The 25,119-nt window shown below is 41.2% G+C and overlaps 1 protein-coding gene and 1 pseudogene across 4 annotated transcripts in view; one reads left to right on the top strand and one right to left on the bottom strand.

The window, feature by feature from the left end:
* Positions 1–25,119, top strand: part of Mbnl1 (muscleblind like splicing regulator 1) — a 176,246-nt gene that overhangs the window by 23,617 nt on the left and 127,510 nt on the right. The window contains exon 1 of one of the 4 annotated variants that reach the window (XM_048424803.3): positions 7,039–7,151. The exons of 1 other annotated variant lie outside the window; for it this stretch is intronic. The gene's annotated coding sequence lies outside the window, so the exon portion shown is untranslated. Of the gene's footprint in view, positions 1–7,038; positions 7,152–7,353; positions 7,495–25,119 lie in introns of those variants that run through there. 2 more of the 4 variants (XM_085682458.2, XM_085682457.2) reach the window with 2 other exon arrangements.
* Positions 7,095–7,871, bottom strand: LOC146890072 (uncharacterized; annotated as a pseudogene).

Genomic DNA, 25,119 nt, shown 5'->3' with positions numbered 1-25,119 from the left:
TGCTTTTGCTACATGCTTCTCCATCTTTATTCTCTCCCAAATCCTCCCCAGCTCCAGACTAAGAGAACATCTCAAGGAAGGCAGAAAAACTCCTGCTGCTTCAGCACCAGTCACAAATCCTCACATATTGTCAGAGATCAATACATAATTGTTAAATGGATTAATAAGTCATGGCCAGTGTACTGATATTAAAATCGAAGGCCAGAGATATGGCAGTTAAGAGCACGTACGGCCAAGTTTGGTTTCCAGCACTGGTGTTAGGGAGCTCACAGTGACTGCTAAACTCTCCAGTTTCAGGAAACCAGAGAGCTTTGACTTCTTTGGGCAAGTACACACATGTGCACATATGTGCAGGCACACACACACACACACACACGCACACTAAATAACAATGCTTTATAATCATATCTTCCAGTCTACATGCTTTTGAAGAAGGTAAAATGAAAAGAACGTGTCTCTGAAACTTGTATTAATTTTTGAGGTGATAATGATTTTTTTCTTATTCAGAGTCAAGAATTAAGACATCCCTTGAGACATGGCTTAAAGACATTTCAAGCATTTCAAGGATGCCAGAAAAGTAAGAAATAATAGGATGCTATAGCGGATGATTCAGAGAGAGAGAGTGAGAGAGAGAGAGCAAAGGAATAAAAAGGATAGAGATATAGAATACCATAACATGAAAAGAAAAGAATGTTAGGCATAAATTGATGTCCATTAGAATATACTTCAGGAATGAAAAATAATCAAGGTAGTTGTTATATTTAGGAGTATCAGCTTTAAGAATTAATAAGGTTGTAGCCATATCTTTAAAGAAAAAGGTCACAGATTTTTCTACAATGAACAATGTTAATATATATATATATATATAACTTAGTTCATTTGTGTACTATAATCCAAAATATTTATTAACATATATATTAACAAAAATTGCCAGGAAATTCTGTATTAGGCAACACCACATAAGTTTATGGCATACTAGAAAGTATTTCACAGCATTACATACAATTACATAGTATAAGCAGAAATAAATAAAATATCTACTTTGGCCTCCCCACTACCTGTTTCATGTTTAATCTTGTATCTTTTATTTACTAAAATGTCAATATTACATATTTTATTATTTTAATTACAGTCTTCCTTCCACGACACACTTTTATCTTAGATGCATTAGTTTAAAAATCTCCCATACCTGACTCTTATTTCAAGATTTTGGGAATATAAGGCAGAATTCTGTAGAACAGGAGGCTTGACGAGGCTCTGGTCAGAGGAGCAACTCTACAGCCTCTATTCTATTATTTGATGATGATGTTATCAACATAAAGGGTAGCATTTGTTCCATACGGTTGTATCAAACATTTAACTTGGGGTAGAGAGATGCCTCAGGGCCTAAAGGGCTTGCAGCGTATGCTGGTCAGTTTTAACTGTCAGCGTGACATAACCTAGGATCACCTGAGACACTTCATGAGGAATAGTCTAGAGGAGGTAGCCTGACCATGTCTGAAAGTGACTGGCTAGATTGTTAGTCGGTGTGGGAAAGAGTAGCCCGCTGTGGCCTATCACTCTCTAGGCAAGGTCTCAGACGTTATAAGAGAGGGGAAAGCTAGCTGAGAGCAAGCATGCAAGGAAGTGTTTGCCATTTCTGCTCTCCACTGTGTATGTGAAAGCCCGAGTTACTCCACTACCTTTGTCTTATATCCCTTCGTATGTTTTATTTGCTAGAAATCCCTGCAATACTGAACTGTAAGTACAACTGTAAGACAAGTCAACCCCTTCTTCCTGTAGGCTGCTTTTTGTCAGGCTATTTCACAAAAAAAGAAAGAAGCTAGGACGCCTCATAAGCAGTAGGCATAGGGAATGGAGTTCAGAACCCAAGAGCCTACGCAAAAGCGCAGTGGGCCTACCAGCCTTCCTGTAAGTCTGGACTGAGAAGCCAGGGACTCTGGCTCTCTGGACCAATCTGGTGGGCTGGATTAGTCATATTAGTGATCTCTGGGTTTGACTGAGACACCCTGACTCAAAGAAGAAGATGGAAAGTAGGTGAAGAAGATGCCCTGCTTTAGTCCATGGGCTTCATGCATATCGATTACTTCAACAGATTCTGATATTCTGCCTTCAGTAATTCTGAATTTTCTTTGTTGTGTTGGTCCCAAATAAGAGATTGGTTACACACAGAAACATCATGTTTCACTTGCCTCAGAACAAAGAGGTGACTATTGCATTTTCTTCAGTTCTACGGAATAAAACCACAGCACTTACAGGACTATATTGCTAACGGTGTTTAACCAAATCCCTTTCCGTGGCTGCCCTGACTGCCGCTTGCTTCCACTTGCCTTTCTTGATAGCACTGCTCATTCTCAGCACTGAGGTGCTTCCTGCCTTCTGTTCTGAGACCGGATCATACCGGATGGCAGGGGAGAACAAGGACCATGAGTGTCTGCCCATCTCACCTCAAATACAACCTGCTCATCCATGCTTCCCCTGGAGCCCAAATGTTGTGGTCATAGCTTTGCGGTTCCTGAGTGCTTCATTTCAGATTCTTGTGTTCTCTCGTTTAACTGTAGATTCCTTGAGGTTAGACAGCCCATTTCTGTTTACCTGCCCCCAGCCTGTACCACAATGAGCTTATGCCTTTTATTTTCTCAGGATTAGGACATGACCACCTCAGTCTGGATTTATTCTACATAACACAATTCCTCTGTCTGCTTGGTTTTACTCAGAACTGCTCATCTGCATATACAATCATCCCTATGCTTTCCTTTTATTTATTTGTTAAAAAATAATTTTTTTATTTATAATTAAATAAAATTATAAATAATTTTATTATTTATTAAAAAATATTTTAATATTTCCTATTATTTATTTGCTTGTTGCTTGTCTCTCCCCGCCACCCCTCATCCCTGTGAGGAAAGTGATGCCTCTGTGTTCACTTCTAAACACAGAACCTAAAAATGCTGAATTGGTTATGTTGATGCACACTAAATACTCGTACAATGAATGGAAGCCTTGTGTGGGAGGGGGGAAGTATTTTCTATATGGAAAGAAGAAAAGAAGGATGGACAACAGAATGAGAGAAAGGAAAGAAGGAATAGAGAAGGAACAGCACTCAGAAGCCTAAAGCAGTTGATGCTCGCATTAAACAGAGGAAACGGGCCTATGATGGGTCTTCATATTGTTTCCACTGTCCTAAGCACAGAGGAGAAGAACTAAGAGTCAGACAGCACCAATGCCAGTCCTGTTGTGCTTCAATGACACTGTCCTTCTCTTCCGAGAACAGGTCAATGGTCCTGACCTTTGGTCTTTACTACCATTCCCTGTTACTAAACTCTTCATTTTGATATCTCCTCAAATAGTTATACACAAGCCTTAACTTTTAGGTAACTTAGAAAGTGTGTGATTAAATCAATATTTGAAGTGTTCTAATTTTATAAACACCGAAAATATATGGATTTTATATGAGATATTTTTGCAACTGATACAATAACCAGTATAGGTTTCATGTTGCATTATATAATATCTAAGATATGTTATCTATATTTAGATAATAGGCATTAAAAAAACTTTTTGTGTGAAATGGACAATTATTCTTGAAGATAAACAGACAAATAAATAGATTCATATAAGTCAGTCAAGCATAGATATTTAGCTGTGAACAAGTTTGAATTAAAAATACAGAAGAAGTTACCCTTTTCCTAGTATGAAATATAACATAGGTACAAATGCATAGGCTTAACAGTGAATCTCCATACAAAGGTGCTTACAGTGTTTTTGTTACTTCTAGTAGCTTCTTCTCTTAACTATTTTTACTTAAGCATGATAAGGAAGGGTAGGGACTGAATTTGGATCCCAGTTTTGATACTGTCACACAATCAATTATTTTAATCAGTATTAGCATATCATATCATATATTGTATCATCATATATTATGTAACTAATTATTATAATTATTTCATCCTGCTATATTAAAAAATTATAGATAAGTGCTTCATAAGGTTTTTATATTTCTGCTTTTACAACCATCTTTGGAGGCTACGGAAGGAGGAGGCAGAAAGACATTCTATTGAAAGGCAGTAATGGGAACTGCTGAGCGTGAATGCGCTATATAGGACAAATAACAGAGTATATAACACAAACACTCTTACATTGGTTTTAAAGACTTCCATTTGGCTGAGAAAGATAAATGTTACTGTTTTTTTAAATGTATATTGTTGTAAAAGAAGGAGCTGTTGTTATCTACAGAATCCATGTCCCCTGATTGTAGTTCTGCTGGACTCATTGGTGTATAATGAAGACTGGAAAGAACTGAGATAGCTCAAGAGCTTGCTGTGGATACTTTTTTCATACCTAGAAAATGTAGTTTTATTTCATCTGAAACTGTTTCTGTAATTTCCCTTTCTTCCTGCAAATGACCGCCCCTTCGTGCTTATGGATGTGTGCATTCATGAGGTGGAAAACTCGAACATCACCTCACAATGTACGAGAAAACCTAAATGACCTCCTGGCACTGAAGAAGTATTGGTCGATTCTAAATGGGGGGCTGTTAGCTTTTTATTCCAATCGTGATTTTTTTTGTTAGTAGTTTCCATAATTTGAAAAGTGACTGGATGGCTATGGGTAGTTGAAAACAACATGGTTTAATATTTTTATCATATGGTTTTATGTTTGTTTCAGTGGTTCAAAAGTTTAAATGATAACAGGTTAGGCTTACTGGCTGGCAGTGTTGTTTCAGACCTTAATCTATTTTGGCTCATTTCTAAGGTTTAGACTAGCTTGAATGACACATCATAGCATTCTTTTTTCTCTTTATCTTGTAAAATAACATTTTCTTTTAACTTTACTAGAATGTTTATTCTATTGTTTCTAACATTAAGTGCCTTTCTTGAATTCCTTTTTTGTTCTATTTGGTGAAACAAAACTCGTGTCTGTTTCAATTTTTCTTTGGTTTCTAGAAGTTCCCCAACCTGCAGAGTTCGAGTAGACAGTTTCCCGTCTTATACCATGCATAGGTTCAAAGTCCTGCTTTTTACTATGTTCAGTTGCAAAGGGCATGTTTTCTAGCACATGAAAAAAAGATCAGGAAGTTGCTAACTTGCAAGTCGACAGGGGTCTGAGCGTAACTGTAAACTAATTTCTGAAACAAGTAGTCTTGCAGCTCACTGAACTGTCTGATCAGAAGGCGTGGGGTGCTACCACAGTAGGTACAGAGGTAGCCATCTTATAAAGAAGTCAGGGCTTTTTCTGTTGGTAGAAAATGGGAAGCAACTGAAAGGCCAGTAGCAATCTAGTCGGCTAAAGTAGGACCTTGGGAGTCTCCCAAAGCCCCTCCCTTCCTCAGTCCCTGCATGAGTCACTTTTCCAGAGTGTCTACACCCATTCACCCTTCCTCTGCCAACCTCCCTGAAAACTCCTAGTCACCCTCTAAGCATTTGCCAAAGACCTTTCTAGAATGCAAGCCCAGACTCCACCCTATCTCCCTGGTCCTGCAAACTAGTTCACCATGGTTTTCTGAGTAAAGTTGAAGTTTGTGGCTTCCTCTTCGGTCTACACTTTAATCTCCTTTTACAGAAGGGTTAGAAAAGATGAATGTAATCATTCTCTAGGGAACTGAACAGATAGGTTTCTCGCACGTTCGCTGCACTTTTCTCCACGGTCCCAAGGCCCACCTCCATCCAACTCCCTGTGCCTATGTATGCGTACATGTGAAGGCCAGGTGTCCACATCAGGTCTTTTCTGAAATTTACTTTAATTTTTGAACGTCTCCCATTGAACCCTGAAGTCAGTGTTGGCCAATGGACTCTGAGTATCTACCTCCTTTCTACCTCCTTTCCAGCACTCTGATTACAGAACCCGGCCTGGGTGCTTTGCATTTCGGGTCCTCAGGCGTGTGCACATTTCTTTAAGAATGAGTCATCTCGCTAGCCCTTCAACTCTCTTCTTACTTTACTAACTCCTGCACATCTTTATATGAAATCCCTTCGGGGACCCCCTTCCCTCCTTTTCTTGGGCTCATTATGGGTTGTCATCACCATAGCACCTCTCTATCCAGCAGGCTGAAGGCTGCTCACATAGCACAATCCTTGGCTAAGGTCCCTTCCCCCATCCCACCTATACTTAACATCTCTGCCATAGCCCACATTCCACCCAGCTGCTGAAATAAATACTGAGAAGAAAGGAAGTCCCAGGGCTACGGTGGTTACTAATTGTCAGTTAGAAACTCCCTGTCCCTGTCGGCTGAGAAAATGTTAGTGTCAATTCTACATTGTTTCCATTGTTGGGGACTTGGGGACTTTTAATGATTAACACTGAGAAGTGGCGCTAGGTAATTAATTAGTTCAGGAAGGGATCAGTAAGCAGGATTAAGTCGGTATTTCATGAACCAAGCACAGGATCTGTTACTCCGGTCTGTGACTGGTTCCTCTGCAAACCACTTGTGCACCTAACACCTTTCCTGACATTTTTACTCCTCCTGGGAAAGACGGCCTCACCCTCTCAGTACAAACAGGCAGGGAGAAATCCTGTTATGGTTTGGGTTTGTAGCTCCCTCGAATCACGTTCAAACCGCGGAAGAAACGTTTTTAGTTAAAAAGCATCCTTGACCAAGTTATCAGAATTCCTTAAATTTACAGGAAATCCCGTCCGCAAATCTTCTAACTTTATCTCATCTCAGAAACACAGGATTCTTTTCATTTAAAGCCAAGTTACAGGACAGCACCCAGTGAACTAGGGGGCTGGGGTTTCATTAGCTCAGGCCGTTCGTTGCCCAGGGCTTGTTTGCATGGGAGTACTTCTGCATCTCCTAAGATGTTATTTTATTTTAAAAGAGGGAGCCCTGCTTTCTGCACACCACACTGCAGAGTTGGAAGTCAGGGAGCCTTTCAGTGGCAAGTTTGATTTACTGATTAGATGGGAAGGTGGCCTGTGTTTGTGCTTGGGAGACGATCCGTTTTCCCGGAGAACTCCCAAACTGTGGAGTGCTGATTGCTGGAGGAAAATCCCCCACCAACACCCTTGCGCCTTCTTTCCCGCCCTTCGCCCTCCAGGTTCCAGGCGGTGCGGCGCTTCTGCCTCGGCAGGCCCGGCCGCTGACTCTAACCTTTCGTCTAACCTTGCGGGCCTCCCGGGCTGGCCGCTGAGCCCTCGGAGCCGGAGCGGCGGTAAGCGGCGGCGCGGGCCCGGGCGAGCGGGCGAGCGGGCGGACGGACGGGCGGGCGGGGGCCGGGGCTGCGCGTGGGAGCTCGGCGCGTCCGCGCGCCTTCCTGGCGGGGCCGGCGCGGGGGAGGGGCCGCGCAGCGGCGGAAACCGGCGCGCGGCGATAAGAGGCTGCACGGCGACATGCCCCAGTCTCTCGCCGCTGCCCGACGAGTCGGGGCGCTCGCCATGCTCCCGTGACCCGACCCGGCCAGTTCCCATTCCCGTGGCGGGCATCCCGGAGTCGCGATCCCACAATGCCCCGGGCAGTCGGGGCCCCGGCGGGCAGCCTGCACGGCCACGTGAGAGGTGAGTGGCGGGGCGGCCGCGCATTGTTCGGCGCTGCGGGCGGCGCTGCGGCGGCCCGGGGTGGCGCTCTGGGGGTCCCCGGCCCGCACGGAGGGCGGCGGCGCGCTGCGGTTCCCGGTCCGGCCCCGCGCCTTGCTGCGGGCACCCGGGGGGCGCTGCGGGGCCGGGACTGGCAGCCGGGGAGCGGGGGGCAGGTGCGTGGCCGAGTGCTCTGAACTCGGTGACCTCTGCCAGGGACGGCGGGGACGGCCACCCGCTGCGCGGGTCCCGGGCCGCGCCCGCAGCCTCCTGCCGGGGGCGGGGGGCTGCCATCCAGCGCTGGCTTCATATGGGCCAAGTATGTGCACGCAGAGGTTAATGCTCTGCCTGCCACCCATAAATTACGCATGACATGTTTAGCTGGGCTGCCTTATATGGAGAGTGCTGTATTTCAGTCCAGTGTGCTTTTTGCCAAGTTTACAGGGCGGAAGACGCCCTGCTTTAGAGGGCTGCCGCTTTTCCTCCCTTTCTGGTCGTTTTGTAGTGCGTCACTCAAAAAAGAAAGAAAAAAAAAACTGTAAGAAAAGTAAGTATAGAGCTTTCCAGGGCGGAGCCGCAGTAGGCTGGTCGAATGGCTTTCATGAAAAGTAGTCAGCATATGGACTTTTTTTTTTTTTAAAAAAAAAGACAAAACCAAGAAAATATGTAGCCTTCCCTCAACCTCCAAAAATAAAAAAAAAGCCCGAATCTATTATAGTTAGTAATGTCTCGTTAGAATACTTTGATTCCAGAGCCTGTAACATGAGAATCAAAAGATTACATACATAAAAATGGAGCCGAAGCCTTCCTGACTAGCCCGCAGCATGGTACAGCTACAGGGGTGTTGAGACAAGCGTAAGTGTGTTCTTAAGTCTCTCTGGCTTGTAGCCTATTTGGCTGCTGGGATGCTAAGTTGGGTTTCGTGGAGCCTATGTCCCCAGGATTAAAAACAAAGTTGGAAGCGGCCTGGGAGGTTATTGCTACTGTCTTAGGTTTCGGTGCCTACCGACACCAACACAGGCCAAGCAGACGATTAATAAACTCTGCCATACTCTGAGGAATTTCATAAACAAATTAATACACGAAGAGGGAAGTCATAATTATGGCCTTTGGATTTGCAGGCCTTCTGCAACGTGCTTTGAAATAGTACACCGATGGACTTGCTATTTCTCCCTCCTGGGTTTCAACATAGTGTTTATACAAAGAACTTACTTAGGGCATAACTTTTCTACACCGGGCTAAGGGTCCCGGTCCGCATTCTCTTCTCTGGCTTTAGAGTGTTGGTGTTGTTTCCTGGTCCTATTTTTCCAGATAAAATTCTGACCACCAAGACATGATAAATGAAATTTCAAGGACTACGGATCTTTGAAGGACTTAGTGCAGCGCAGAGGATGTGTTAGAGATACATAGTTGGGAGCCCGAGACAATACATTATTTCATAGCTGGAGAAAGCACGTGGCTGTCACTTCCATCTTTGCCCTTTTAAAAGTTGGTGACAGTTAACTAGGTTTCCCATAGCATATCATGGTCCAGTGTTCCTGTTCTGTGTAGTTGTAGAAGGTTACCTTTTCTTTTTTTAACACTGTTAGGCCCTTTTCCAAATCTAGACTTAAAAGTTTTTATACCTCTTTGTTTAACGCGGAGTTCCCTCAGTGAGAACTGCAAAGCTGACTGCTGTGTTTATAGAACAGGTTAGGTCAGCACCAGCAAACCTGTTCATCTGTTTTATAATTACACTGTCCCTGAAGACCGCGTTGCCACATTTTATTATTGGGAGAGACTTAGACAAACCTCACGTACGCTTTGTTGAATATTTTCCTCCTGGAACTGAGAGCTCATGAGAGCCTGCAACACACGTGTCGGGTCCATGCCAGGAGAGAAAGCAGAGTGCTACCTGGGCCGGGATAGTGCTGTTTGTGGGCGCCCTTCCACATGGGAGGCGGACTCCAAGTGGAATTCATTAAAGTTTGATTCTAACATTCTGTTCTTGCTCAGCGCATGGAATTCCTCTGAAATGAAACCCTTGGTTCTGTTCAGAGCAGGAAGAGATTACCTCGAGGTTTCTCCTTGAGGGTGGAGGGGGTGGGGAGAAGCATGCAGGGATAGTTTTCATCGAGGAAGAGTGTGCTATCCTCACATAACGTTTTCTGTTGTCATTGTCAGGTAAACTGTTACCATGCGCTCATGACTGTCACCATACTGTAGGCCCGTATTTGATCTGTCTATTTATGGAAGCAGAAAGGTCTTGCTGCACCTTCTGGCTTTCTCCTTGGGGATAGATGTGCGGCCTAAAGAGCACCTTAGATCTTGCTTGGAATCAGCCCAAATTAATGGACAGTTGAGGTTTATTTATGTATTTATTGAATGCTCTAAAGGGCATTAGAGAAGGCAGTGTATATGATGATCAGGAAAGGAGAGGAAGTGAGCAAAATATATTCGCAAGATATGTGGTTCACTTGAAGGTCCTGTGCACCGAAAGATTGTAAAAGCCTCTATTTTTCCGGAAGTTTAGAATATGCTGGCTGGTACAAAAGTCACTAGCCACATGTGCTGTTGAACACTTCAAATGTGTCCAGTTCTAAATGTTGCCTTAAAGTGTGAAATACATACTGGCTTGTGAAAAGTTTGTACCAAGAAAAGAATGTGAAATACATGATTATATTATATTTAAATTAACTATGTTATACTGACAATGTATTGAGAAAAGTTTGTACCAAGAAAAGAATGTAAAATACTTGATTATATTATATTTAAATTAACTATGTTATACTGACAATGCATTGAGTATTGTTTTTTTTGTTATTGTTTTGTTTGACTTTTTTAACCCCCCCCCCCCCCCGCCAAGTACTAGAAAACTTGATACAACCATTGTGCCTTGTGTTCTGTGGAGCAGCACTGTTTTGAAATAAAGCAAGAAAGCAGTATTCGGAGAAAAAGCTTAAATTAGAGTTTGCTAGTCAAAATACAGTAAAAGTGACTTTTATTTTTACAAGGTAAAGATGTTTATTATACACAGAAACAAAATGACTTGTCTTTCTCATCCATTGTAGCCAAAATTTGAGCAAAAGTACTACCTTACGTCTATTTTTATTTCCTCAAAACTACTATTTAGTTTAGAGAGTTAATGGTGAGGTGGTAATAGCAGAGAAAGACTTATAATTAGGAGGATAAGCTTAACACCTCTCAGCGGCCAGAATAGGGCATGATTGCTACTCTGGAATGTTTGGAAACACTATAGTTATCATTGTCCTGGAGTTACCAAACAGAAGCAAGCCAGTGAGATTTATTTTAAAATGGTTTTCAGTAAACAGCAGTTATCTCCAAATGCCTAATATGTATTTTCTTTTGTTATGACAGACCTTCCTTAGAAAATAAAAACACCTAACAAGCCGGCAGGCATAAAAGAGTTTCACCTGTATGGAGTAGGGCATTGCTCTGCACGTAAGGAGCGGTAACCGATGCTGTTGTGGTGGTGTTACAGGCTCTGAGCAGTTCCTATCTGTTGAGTCTTGATAATTAGATCACATTCTTGAGAAAGCATCTGGCTGGTTAACAAAGTGCATCGACATAGGTCCTGGGCAGTTTCCTTTTGGACATTTTTTTTTTCAGAACTGGAGTACATTTACCTTACAAAGTGTTATGCCCTTCAAAATGTGGTTCTTGTCCAGCTGTGTAAAGTTATGTTTGCTGCGGTTCTCTTGAAGGATATCAAAGGTGCACAAGTTTTGTTGTTGTTGTTGTTGGAATGGCAGCCATATCCCATCTGGAGCCTCAGGTAGAGTTCATCCTAGTTGGGTAGCATGGTGGATCTGTCGTCTGCTGTCACAGTCATATTTCATATTAGTACCAACAGCTGTGGTGGAAGGAGAGGGGTGAGAGCATCCCTGTTAACTTGTGTCCATGTCTGATGAGTCATGAAGCGTATTCGGTAAGGGCTGGAGAATTCATTAATTGAAAAGCAGGTAGTTGAAAAGGATCAATTGACATGCCAAGAAATGTGTCTAGACATTTCTGTTTTAAGATTTAAGAAAGGAAAGTTGATGTTTATATAATGCTTTCCTATTTCTATGTATGTATGTTTTTGTAAGCTCTGCAGTTTTATTCTTGGGAGAAATAAACATCCTACCATATCCATGGTTATAGCTTTGTACATGTTATTAGCTTAAGAAAAGCATGGCACAACTGCTGTATCTCTTTTCTCTGTTACCCTTTGAGAGAAGTGCCTGTCACTTGTGCCTCTGATATCCAGGAGTCTTGAAAGAGGTTTTTAATGTTATACTCTTAGGGTTCTTTTTGATACTTTTCCCCCCTTTTAAAGCTCTCACTTTAGGTTTTTGTGATTCTTTGTTAAAGCAGTACAGGATCCATTATCTGAAGACTAGGGGAAACCATATTGCATTCAATAGTCAATTATTTGTCTCCGTAGATAGTTGTTTGAAAAAGGGAAGATACTATGTTGAAGTAGAATTATGCTTCAAATAGTTTATACTCCCAAGGAAACTTTGTTACCTCCTCTTGATGTTATTTTAAGAAACAGAGATAGTTTCATTCATACGTCTAAAAGGTAAAAAAAAAGGTTGACGAAGGTGCATAGAAAATAGGCTTCTGTGAGTTGCGAACACAGAACTTGTGTATTGAATATGTGTGTGTGCGTGCATGCGTGTGTGCATGTGTGCTTGTGTGTATCTCGTAGCATGCCTATGGAGGTCAGAGAACACCTTCTTGGAGTCACTTTTCTTTTACCATGTAGGTTCTAGAAATCATACTCAGGCCTTCAGGCAAATTAACCCACTGATTTATCTGAATTTTTATTTCTGAAAACAATAGAAATACATTATACTATTGAGAATAATTATCATAAATATGAAATCCTCCTCCTCCTCCTCCTACGGCTACTGTGTCCATGGAGGTATCAGCTCCATTGTAGTCCTCTTACCTAAGGTCACAAAGTGAAGAGGTTTTGTACTCCAAAGGCAATTTTCAATAATTATATTTCGACCCTGAAGTCCCCTCTGTTCCTTTTTAAAGTTTAGAAGCAAGTTACTAAAATGTTACTTGCTTTAGAGGACTCAGAGAATTCTAGGGTGATTGGTATAGGTTTAATCCTATGAAATAAACAATCCAATGCTAGTTTGAAACACTTAAGTCACCATGTAAATATGATTTCCAGGTAGTCCATTTTATGGCAAAATACTACTGCAGGCCCATGGAAAACTATTTGATTTGGTCTGTATATCCTTGAGGAAATGACATCTTGCTTGAGAAAATAAGAACTTTGAGTGATTCCATTATACAGTGGTGTTTCATGAGGACTGTACTGAAGTTAGGACGGTACTAAAGGTGTTGTGTGTGTTTGGCACTGAAGATTCCATTTTAGCAGATGCTAAGTGAGGACTCTGGTGCCTGTGAGTGAGCGGTAGCCCCAGCCTGGAACAGAAGTTTGGCGAAAATAGAGACAGATCCTGATGCAACTGTGGGCAACATAAGTGCAACAGAGGAAGTGGTCTCCAGAGAACTAAGGAAGCCTAGAGTGTTCTTTTAGTTTTCCAGCTTTACTATTAGATGCTCTTGAAAGCACTCATTGCACCCACCCAGTGATATTTCCCTGTAGATTTGTAACATCTACACAGAGGATTTAGGTATATACATTGTAATTCATTTGTTTAGTTCTCTCATCCAGAATGACCTGAACTCAAAAGAACATTGATCCTATTGTTTATTAGCATTAGTGGACATTGCAACACCCCAACCCTTTCAGTAGCTGTATAGTTACAAAGACCACGAAAACCAACATGGCCACTGTGGTGAAGAAAAGATTCAGAGAATTTGCCCGAAGAGAAAGGTAGACTAAAAGTCAGGAGATCTACCCCAATTGCCACGATAGCTTTAGCATTCAAGCTCAGCATACCAAATGAGGAGGGATTTTGTTAGGGGAAATGAAAGTGAAGCTATATAATGTGCAGGCAAGAGGGAAGTGCACATGAGCAAGGAGGTTTTAATCAAACCGTTACAATGTCTCACTTCTCTGAAATCTGAATGAAAGGAACAAAAAGGAAGTAAAAGAGCAACAAACAGCACTGCCATTTTAGGCAACAGTTTGCAGAAGGTTTGGTGAAGTCTGATTTCTCTTAGAACTCTGGCACTGACTTCTGTTTGCAGTGAAAACTTCTGAAAGGTGAGGGAACAAAGGAGAAGGCTTAAAAAAGTTAGCGGTCAGCCCATCATGTCTTCAGCACAACTGTATCGAGGTCGAAGGATGCCTGAGCCAGGCGGTAAAGAGTAATAAGCAGACTGGAAACATCAAAGATCCTTTCTGAATGTGACTAAGAATTTGCCGACTCTCCCTGGTTGTCATTTTTACCTTTCTGCCCCACAGTTATGCCTTAGTTGGTGAGGTTAGTAAGCATGGCACATCAGTGTCTTGTCTGGTCCTAGAAGACAGCTGCCTCCACACTTGTGCTTCCCTCCTTACAGAACAGAGAAAGCAGGAAGGGGTGACACGAGCCAGTGGGTGGAAGAGGTGGGAGGGAATGGACATGCTCTTGGGGCAGGTTGGTGTGGAATGCACTAAGTGTTGGCAACACTCTCAGCTCAGTCCTCCTCTTCAAAAGGAGGACTCCTCCTTGTCAGTTTACTAAATTTTGATTTAAAAGCTAAGTTTGAAAAGATGTAAAAAACTTCCTAGAAATACCATATCTAGGATTGTTCTGAATGTTCTCTGTTGAATGCACTACAAGCAGAATAATAAAGACCTCCCTGGTCTTACATCCTTTGTCATGTAAGTGCTGATGTCAATACATAATTTTATTATGTGTACTTATTGCCTTTAATCTATTTCTTCAAAATAACAATAGATTTTTTAGAGAAATATTTTCCCATCCCTAGTCTGTGACATTATAAATGGACAAGTAACAATTATAAATATAATAGGAGTTGCTACTTCTGTATTGTTTTATAAAGTCTCATTAATTATTCTCTGTAACTATAACATAAATCTTAGAACTTTTGTCTTAAAAGGTAATTAGCATGACAAGGACTTTTTGGTTATTTCCAGAACCTGAAGACTTGATTTTTTTTAATGTCCAAATTTTAACCTTTTAACATTTTGTCTTGTCCCCAAAGTTACTTAAAGAATAGAGACAAGAATACTTGCACTAATAATGCTAGCAGTTTGGAGAATGACTTTCATGTATACAGTGAGGTTTTAAAGTAATACACAATTCCTCAGGAGAGCTTCATGAAATGGTCTTGCTAATGTCTTGGTTTCAGAGATGGGGAAACTGGGTCCTAGATATTTCAGGTTGATTGCACAAGGTGCCTTAATTACTAAATAGCCCAAGGAGGACTTTGAGCCATGGTGCAGTTTTAGAATATCTGTACTTATGTAAAAAGAATAAAAACAAATGAAATATGTATTCTGGGGATTACCAGGTGATATAAGATCATGTCTGTTTGAGATACTTTACAAGGGCCACACAGGGGAAATGTGTAGAGAAAGGGTACATGACGGTAGGGTAGAGGAAAGACGAGGTAAAGGACGGGAACAGAAAGGTATCAGGTGGGAAAGGGGGACTGGCACTACATTGCCCATCGGGCAGCACATGCAGACATGTGACAGTTGAGAGCACAAGAAGCTGTTTGTCCGGAGACGTCCCCTTCTGGGAGGGAGTTGTGCTGCAGTGACCCTGATAAGAAGAGTATATGATGCATGGCAAATGTACAGTGGTTGGGAGTGAGGGAAGAATGAGAAGGAGGGAATGCATTGCAGTGGAAATAGGACTTCTGGTTCCGTAGCGCATAGGGCATATACAGTTGTTGGATATGAACAATAGGAAGAGATATGATTTGACAGAGTGACTATTAAGAGGATTTTTAAGAAATATACTAATAATTAAACAAAACAGCAGTAAAATTTATTATTTAAAACTCTATCATTGTTCTAGTAATATTAATACAAGTGTTGTTAGAATGAAGAATTGCAGAGCCAACCAGTCGTGGTGGCGCTTGCCTGCAGGCTCAGTGCTCAGGAAGTGGGAGCGGAAAGATGTTGTGTTCAAGACTGACCTTCTGGGTCACCTTGCAGACTCCTGCATTAAAAGCCAAATGCCAAACATCAACAAGAATGAAGGATTATACTTCAGATATCTTTAAGAGAGAACCACACGTTTGTAGTTTATCTAGGATTACAACTCAATTATTAAGATGTGTCAGGTTCTTAATGCATTCCACTGCTGTGCAAGAACCTTTGAAGCACGGTCTGAGGATCCCCAAAACCTTCACTCCACATTTGCCGTTCTACAGTAAGCAACCTTGGATCCTTCTGGGCATGCTGTTATCTGCTGGGAGATGTCTTAGTGTAAATTAGGAATTTGGTCCCTTATTCCATGTAGGACTGCTGTGCGTCCTATACTCAGTCATAAGCAAGGTGGCAGAGAGAGTCACGATAAAACGAGTTTGCAATGTGCTCAACGTGGTTCAGACTTAGACTTCTCTGACCTTGCTATTTTAGGGATGGTATCAGTGTAGCTGTGGCATTCTTTCTCCCGAAAGTAAAAATCCTTAACCATCAGCCACTCTTAGAAACTGAGAGTTGATTCTTATAGGGGAAAATAAGAAGCATTTGTGCTTGAGTTTCATCTGAGCTTAGGAGAATACGTTTGCTTGACATAGAAGGCTTGAGGTTTTATTTTACCTGAGGTTCTTTAATACATATTACAAATAATGGCCTCCCATTGTTTAGCGTAGGATGATAGAAATAATGGATTGTTTTATTTAATATTTATAGAGAACATCGTAAAATCAAGACCGTTTTCAGAAAGATGTATTTATAGGAACTAGGGAGACGGCTCAGTAGGGAAGGTATTCACTGCACAGGTGTGAGGATTGGAGTTCAGATCCCAGGGTCTCTATAAGAAAAAAGTCAGCATGGTGTCCCACACTTGTATCCTAGCACTGGCAAGTGGAGACCCACCAGCTGAGCTCAGGGTCAGAAACTAGATTTCAAGACCTTAAGGTGAAAAAGACCTAGAGGAGAAGTATGTTAACCTCTCCCAATACTCTTAGGAGCTTGTACATGTGATAAACCATACACAAAATTTCTATGAGTATCTACTTGATGCCTACTATTTTAACAGACCCTATTCCATCAATAGTAGTGTGGAATTGGCACAGTTCGTGGTTTTAATATAGGATGCTTATGCAGGACAAGAGGATAATGTTGACATGGTTTCCCCTTCTTTATATGTTGCCGGTATTCTGAAACACACACAGACACAGACACACACATTCATTATATACCCTATTTTTTAACTATTAGATTTATTTTTTACTTAGTTTTTTGCCTTGTGCTTTGCAGATGCAGTGAAAGTGTGTGTGCTGTCGTTAAGCTTAGAAAGTGTTCCCTCTTAACTGAGATCCACCAGCGTTAACAGTAGAATATACCTTTTCAGCTATTTCAACACTGTGCAAATCTGAACTAGACAAATTTCCTTTAAATTATTGTGAGCCATTGTTTGAACTCCAGTGTTAATGCCTTCAGGAGGAATTGCCGTGTCAGGTTGGTGGCATCCAGAAGAGGCACTTGGCACCCATTTACCTGATGATTTAAGAGATTTGATAATTGGAGCAAGAGAGAGCGGGGAATCTCAGAATACCCTTGACCAGGTGTCAATACCCTCCAAGGCACTGCATGACCTTCCCCAAAACAATCTGAAAATGCTTTGGACTATTGAGGAATACATACTTCATATTTAATTTGCATGACATGATGCTTTCCTGGGGACCACACTTGCTGAGCGTTGTTTACAGGAAGTGACTACTGCAGAGGAATATAGTTCTGAAGGGTGGGGTGTTTAAAAGCTAAGGCTGTATTGGGAACAATTAATTTAGAAAGGGGTCTGTTGAGTCTTCTCGGTTATGGGTTGAGGCCTAGGAAGTGCTGTCCCTTTGCCCTTAAGTCTTTTACCATTTGAACACTAAGAACAGTAATCTTATGTGCTAAATAATCATGAATGAATGTCATCTTGAGGACCTTTTACAGAATCGCTTGCTTTTGGTAATTGTGGATGGTAGTCATAAGCACAGAGCTCTCATACGGGAACCTCTTCTTTTTGTGAAACCTACAGTGTTTCCAGAACAAACACTGGGTGCTGAAAACAGTCTCACAATGGTGCACAGATGTGCGTGCACCTGAGGCAGAACACCTCTTCCCGATATTGAGGAGGATGCCGAGAAAGTTAACCCACTTGCCTAGATTCTCACAGCTGATCAGTAGCCAACAGAATTGAAGTCAAATCCTTTTTCACAGTACCCTCCTTACTTTTGTGACTCTTATGGGAATAAATGTGGCATTTTTACAATAATGTTTAAATTTTCACTTTCTGAGGTAGGGTTCATTCTGAGGCCTAGGCTGGTCTGATCCTCATTCTGTAGCGTAGTTTCCTCTCCAAGCTTCCCAAGGGTTGAGAATACAGACAGTGGCCACCATGTCTGACTTAAAAAAAAAATCGGGAATGAAGAAGATACAGACTTAATTAAAACAAAACAAAAGCTGTCTTGCTTCAGTGTTAGACTACAAATTACAGAGAACCCAAAAAGTGCTGAAAGTCTTATGATTGTTTTTATTTTATTTTGTGAAACCTAACATCTTCAGGCCCTCCTGTCGTCAGCAGACCTGGAAAGGATTTGCTCTTGTGTGATTCCTCCTGCACTTACTGTAGGTAGATCAGTTCAGTTCTGTTGGAGAGAGCTTTGGGAATTTTAAATGTGCATTGCCCCTCAGTAACCTTGGACATTGGTTCTAGGACTCCCCTACAGATGCCCAAATCCATGCATACTCCAGGCCCTTAACAAGATTGTATATCCACATGCTCTCTATATTTTAAGTTGTCTTTAGATTCCTATGATCCCTAATATCATGTAACATATACATGTACTTTATTTTCTGAACATCTCCAGTCATGCAGAATTCATCAGCATAGGTCTACTGTATTTTCCCAGCAGTAATACGCTACTGTAGAATTTCCACCAAGAAATGATATGCGTACAAAACATGTCCTGATTTTCATGGATCATTCTCATGTTGTTAGTTTATGCTCACTCAGTACACTGTTTCCATACATCAGTTGGTGCTGTCTGGGATTGTCCCAGTGACACACAGCATGTGGTTTTAATGATAGCTTTTCATTGAAGCCTTACTCTGTAGGAGACATTTGCTAACAAATGCCACTTTCATGAACTGGTTAGAACATAGAGCATTTTTTTTTTTTTTAAAGAGAAGAAGGATGGGGTTGTCTTTGTCTTGATTCTGGTTTCAAAGGCAAATGTTTTCTTTAGCAAATACTGATCCTGTGTGTCCTGTCAGGATCATCTTTTCTGGATAGGTGATGAGCAGGATGTCGTGTGCTCAGTAATATTCGGTGCAGGAGTAGAAACCTTCTCCAGTAATGTGGCACAAGGCAAAGTGGGCACAGAGGAGCTTGGAGGAGCACAGCACTTGCCTAAATCTATTCAGAAAAAACAGAACAAAACATCAACTCTTCTGGAAAGACAAAATCAACTTAAAATTTGTTAAAATGATGTGGCCAAGTTTTACATTTTCTTTTTCTTTTTAAGTACTTAATACATGAGTTGGAGCATAGTATCATCTGGCCGTACAGAATTGAATCAAGTCATTTCTCATTATGTTCTTCATAGTAGCTGATTTAAAAACAGATTGAGCAGGCTATACATAATATTTATGTACATATACACACATACATGTGTATATACACATATGTGTACACACATACATGCGTATACATAATAGTTAATGAAAATGATGCCATTTGAAGAGAAAAAAGGGATATAGGGAGGGTTTGGAGGAAGGAAAGGGAAAGAGGAATGATGTATTATAATCTCAAAAAAAAGATAATTAAAAAACTTACAAGTTTTATGTTAAAAGGAAAGGAAAATCCATAGGTGAGAGGGGAACTCTTTTTAAGTTTATTGACCAGAGGTACAGATAGGTACACCAGGCTCCTTTCCTCCATCCTTTCTTTGTGTGCAAGAAATTGCTTTATCTGTCTGCCTGTCTGTCTGTCTTCATTTCTTTTCCTCTTTTCTGGAGAGTAGGCTTGCTTCTCAACTCAAGCATGGTGGCATAGCAGGTGTTTATTTTCCTCTTAGCCTCTCAAGTGTTTGCCCTTTGTTCTCAGGATTTAATCTGCGTCCTCGGTTGGAAAACCCAGCTCTTTATTTGATTGCTTATCATTATTCAATTTAAATAGTAAATATTTGTTTAAGGCCCACTGCAGGAGAAGTTTCACCATAGGATTTTATAAAATGTACGGCCTCTTCTGAGTAATGTAAGGAAAGCAAAGCAACCAGAAACGATCTGACAATTAATTGGAATCATTTGCAAGTAGCTCCTTCCTTGGTGGGCATCTGTCTTAGTTCTATGTTGATAAAAGTTCCTAAAGTCTGTAAGAAGCAGGCATTTCTCTTATTCTGGTCCACAGCTGAAGAAACAGAGTCTTGGAAAAAGTAAGGTCAGGTCACTTGCTCCAGGGCCACACAGGAAAGTGCTGTGGAAACCCGGCTTCAGTCCTGCCATTCTGGTTCTTATGTCCTGCTCTGTTGCCTTCGGTGTGGTCTGAATGAAGTGAATATATGTCTATTTTTAGCAATTTGAGGTCGACTCCAAGTTAATTCTGGAAAGTCTTAATGAAGAGACAATATATGAAGAGGGTTTTTTTTTTTTTTTTTTAAGAATTGTGGTCATAAAATAGCAGACGATGGAGTGGACTTTGAAGTGCCCTGGCTTTATAATGAGGCTATATCAGATGCCTAATCTCCCTTATGGTCCATGCCGTGTTTGTTCTACCCACTCCAGTACCTTTGCCCCAGCACTCACTGAGATAAGCAAAATGATGTTACTTGGGACAGATACTCTCTCTCTCTCAATTGCTGTGGTGGGTGGTTTGCCTAGTGCCACATTTGAAGAAGTGTCCTGAGTCTGAGAAGGATGGGGCAAGTGCTCTCATTGTCTCTTCTACTGCGTTATTGGGAATTAACTTAATTTCTCTCATTACAAATTAGATAACCCACTTTCAGCATTAAAATAATGAAAAACAAAACTGCTGCAGTTACTTAGATATTCCTGAATAACCTTCTCACCCCGCCCCAACTCTATCATGTCCATGTGTGGGGGTGTGTGCACAATCTTATGTCATATCCGGGTGTCCTTATGGAGTCTAGAAATGATGACAAAGAATCCCATGAGCTGTAGGTGAAGTGGAACAGGATGAGAGAGGCAGAGGGAATGGTTCTCAAACTGCTGGGCTGGTTTGTAGTGCTGTATTGAAATATTAGATCGTTTTGTAAATATGCATTACTACTGTGAATTTATGACAATACAGTAAGTGATGTCCTCTAAGTAGAAGCAAATATACTCCAATGTATGCATGCATATTTAAATATATTACTATTCTTTGATTGTGAAGACTTGACATTAAACAGTTAGTGGGCCTTGTTATTCAGAATCTTAACATGTCTTAATGAATTAGATTCCACTTACATTTTCTTCCACTTGTATTAAATTTTAAGTTATTAATCATATTTTTAATTGGTAATTGATGTTAATGGACTCAAATATTTCCCTTCATATATCAAATACTTCAATGATAGCTGCGATTACATAGATAAAGAAGTTTAGTTTTGAAAATTCCATGTAAACAAACTGTTTAGCAAGAAAATTAAGCATCAGTGTTCCTGTTTATAATGTCAGTGGAAAATAAAATAAATTAAGCATTCAGATACTGTGTTTACTTACATTGTTGTGCGGGAGAATTGTCTGTATTCTGTCCATCATATTTTAATAAAATGCTGATTGGCCAGGCAGGCAGTATAGGCGGGAAAGCCAGACAGGAAGTAGGGGTGGAGCAATGAGAACAGGAGAATTCTGGGAAGCAGGGAAGTTCCTCTGCCACTCCTGTCCAGACCACCAAAGAGGCAGCATGTAAGCTGTCACACTGAGAAAGGTACTGAGCCCATGTGGCTAACGTAGATAAGAATAATGGGGTAACATAAGTTATAAGAGTTAACAAGAAGCCTGACCTAATGGGCCAATCAGCTTTATAACTTATAGAGATCTCTGTGTGATTGGTTTTCTTTGGGGTTTGCCAACTTGTTGGGGTGCTGGGCAGGATAGATACCCCAACAAGCCGGCCCTCATGTTACAACATTGGGCCCCTTATATTCTTGATATTGCACTAGATCTTGAATACATTATAGTCAACATGAATATTAAGTATGATTGTAAAGTATAGACATCGCTCAGATTCCGAAGTGACCATTATAGAAATACTGACGTTTTGTTAGGTACTGCTAACATTAAATGTATGTTATCTTTTCAGTAATTTCAAAATTGTGATTTATTGGTGGCAATTAGAATTTATTTAAAAGTCTGTACTTATGAAATATTTAGCATGTGTGCATAAAATTAATATTCTTTTTCATGTAAAGAAAACTGAGATTTTTTATGCTTAGAATCACAACCTCACGATTAAGAGAAATTGCTCCATAAGATTATGAAGAAGAAAATCTACCTTTGAGTGGCAGCAACATCTCATGAGTTTAAAAGGTCAGCCTGGTGCCGAAGGTGCCAGCTTTGCCACTCAGTGTCATGCAGAATGCTGTGACAGCCAGGGCTGATACAGCTGAAAATATCTGCAGCCTTGGAAGCCTTGGACGTTTCAGAAGGTCATTTTGGCATCAGGGTAACAGTGCTGATTCACAGGGAAGGTCAAGCTAGACAGCTGGGTGAAAACATAGGTTGCTGAACCCAGGGACTGTGAGTTCAGGGCAGTTGCCAGTCGCAGTAACTGGGCGCTGTGGTCTCATTGGTTGTGACTCTCAATGCAATATTGATAGAGTCATGAGATTTACTCGACTGGTGACTTTTAAGTTTCTCATCCTTTGAAAGTTTGTGATTCACCTCCAGTTTGTCAGTTTGTCGTGGTAAACAGGACAGAGGTTGCCTTTGTGTTACATATGTATGATTCCATCATCAAAAACAAACAAACAAATGAACAACAACAACAGCAAAGATGAGCTGCCTTACTGCAGTAAAGTGTGCACAAAACACAGTTGTAAAAAAACGAACAATCAGTTAGACGGGAAGTATGAAAAGAGTAAGTACTTGAGATGAAACTGAGCATTAAATTTATCTCGACTTTGCTGCAACTGAAGCAAAATTTCTAGGAAGTTAAGAAAAAATCCACTTATTTAATACAATTTCTTTCTGCCCTGTATTGTGTTGTACTTTTAACCCTTAGATACTCAGTGAAATACTGCAGCTCTGCCCTTGGGTTTAATGTTGGGAAGGATGCCTTCCCAGCGCTTAGGATGTGGATGCTGAATTCTTCAGTTGGGACCCTTCCTGACTTGAACCCAGCCCAGAGCTGTAGCTGCCGACACCATTGTGTGTTTGTGGTCAGGGTTTCCCATGCCTACCTTGTCCATTGCTACTTCTATAGTGTGCTTTTTGTTTTCTGCCTTTTTCCGTGCCAGATGAAACTGTTACTCTTCCTGCACTGGTGGGGCCGCCCAGGGACAGAGCACCTGAGCGGCATGTGCAACGGTGTGGGTTCCATCACTAGCACTGAATTAAAAAAAAAAAAAATTAGCCACATCCACCCAACACCCCTTGCCCATCTTGAAACCACATCTGACCTCTTTCCTTTCACACATCAGCCTTTATTATTATTATCTCCTACTGTATATGCCTCACCTTTTATAATATAGATACTGTTCGCTTATGTTCTGTTTAAGCAGCAAATTTCTCAAGGGCTAGATCCATGTATTCCCTGTGCTTGTCTCTAGAGTGACCAGTAGACGTGATTCGTACTCACGATGATTCCATCTCTGGATTTATTCATTTAATGTGGTTACTGTGAATTAAATGTGTTTTTTAAGGAAAATTTTTTTTCCCCTTCTATGCTAATGAGAGAAAGAAGGACTAAAAGCTGGCAAAAACAAGAGGAGCCGCACATACAGTTTTTGCCCAAGGTGATGTTTTGGGGCCTTGGAACTAGAGCCTTAATTTTTTTTTTTTGTTTTGACTTTCATTTTTCATTTTATAAAGCGATTTTATATTAATCATTTCTTTTTTGCCAACAGGTAACTAATATAGTGTAGGCTTAGAAAAGTAATTTCTGCCCCTCAAACGCTTGGTGCCTTCTCCTTGGAATACTTTCCCACGGTTTTATCAGCTGCCGAAAAGGACACGATGTGGCTGATTCACACCACGCCCTCTCTCGGCTGCTCTGTAAACTGTAGTCACGGCTGATTTAGAGCCACACTGCTGCATGGCTCCTCACTTTGGTGTGTTCTAAGCCGCATTCTGCTTTGTCTCTGTGGATGTTTTCTGCTCACCCCGAAGAGAGAGGAGGCTCCAGATGTTGAGTAGGTTAGTAACAGTCTTCTGCCCCAAAGAGCTCACTCTCAACAGTCTGTCAGTCAGCTGCGGGGTAGGCCCAGCGCTGCAGCCTGTTGAAACAGATTCACTTTGTAATGGAGAAAGAACTGATAGATATGGTGTGATACTTCTGTGTCCATGATGACTATCTGGTGTTTGCTATATGGTCAGAGAAGGCGGGCATGCTTCCCCCAGCCCTTTAAAGGAGACTGTCTCCCTCCCTCTTTCCCTCCCTCTTTCCTTCCCTCTCTCCCTCTCTCTCTCCCTTCTTCCGTCCCTTCCTCCCTCCCTCCTTCCCTCCTTCCCCCCCTTCCTCCCTCCCTCCCTCCCTCTCACAGCTTCTGAGCAACCCACTAATGATGCAGTTGTGGTCCCTCCAGTGTGTCCACCCACTCGGCTCCAACCTTTCTCTTCTTTTGCTCTTCTATCGTCGTCATTTCTAAGTTTGATATTAAATCGGCAGCGTGTGTTTTGAATGGAGTTTTACACTTGGAACCACATGACCTGATGTTGAGTTCTTGATTTGGTTGCCTAAGGAGACTTATGTGAGTCAGTCACTGAGGTACCCAAATATCAGTTGCTTGTTCACAGTGAGTATGATAATGATTTTTAACTGTAGTAAGATAATGAATAGAGATCTCTCATACTCATGGATAATAAGCAGCAAGTTATAAAAATTAAATATATTGGTCTATAAAATATTTGATATTATAGAATATTATGTATCTTATTTTGATTAATCAAAATAATGTTATTACAAGAAGTTGTTTTCTTTAAAAAGAACCTAAACATTTATATATAATTGTGTAATCGTTTAAGGAGTTACCAGAATAGGTTAAGCTTCCTTCTTACCTACTTACCTGGTGGGGATTGTTGGGCAAGACCAAAACATAACTGGTTGAAGTCATAATGGTTGGTATTACATAATGCCCAGTGTGTTCCAGTGATGTGGAGGGTTATGTGTGATTTACGATAATATTTACCGTTTAAACATGCTAGCTCTCTGAAGCAAATGACAGAATGTAACCAAAGAGCTCGTCACAGAGTCTTCAAACAAGGGGTTTTTGTTCGCTTGTTTTCCAGAGAATACATCCTAGGTTTTGAGGCCAAGCAGAAGCACAGTGAACAATCATTGTGGAGAGTAACTGTTT

Source organism: Myodes glareolus, chromosome 20 (assembly GCF_982192425.1).
Source record: "Myodes glareolus chromosome 20, mMyoGla1.1, whole genome shotgun sequence".
Classification (NCBI taxonomy): Eukaryota; Metazoa; Chordata; class Mammalia; order Rodentia; family Cricetidae; genus Myodes; species Myodes glareolus.
This window is presented reverse-complemented; position numbering and strand designations above follow the sequence as displayed.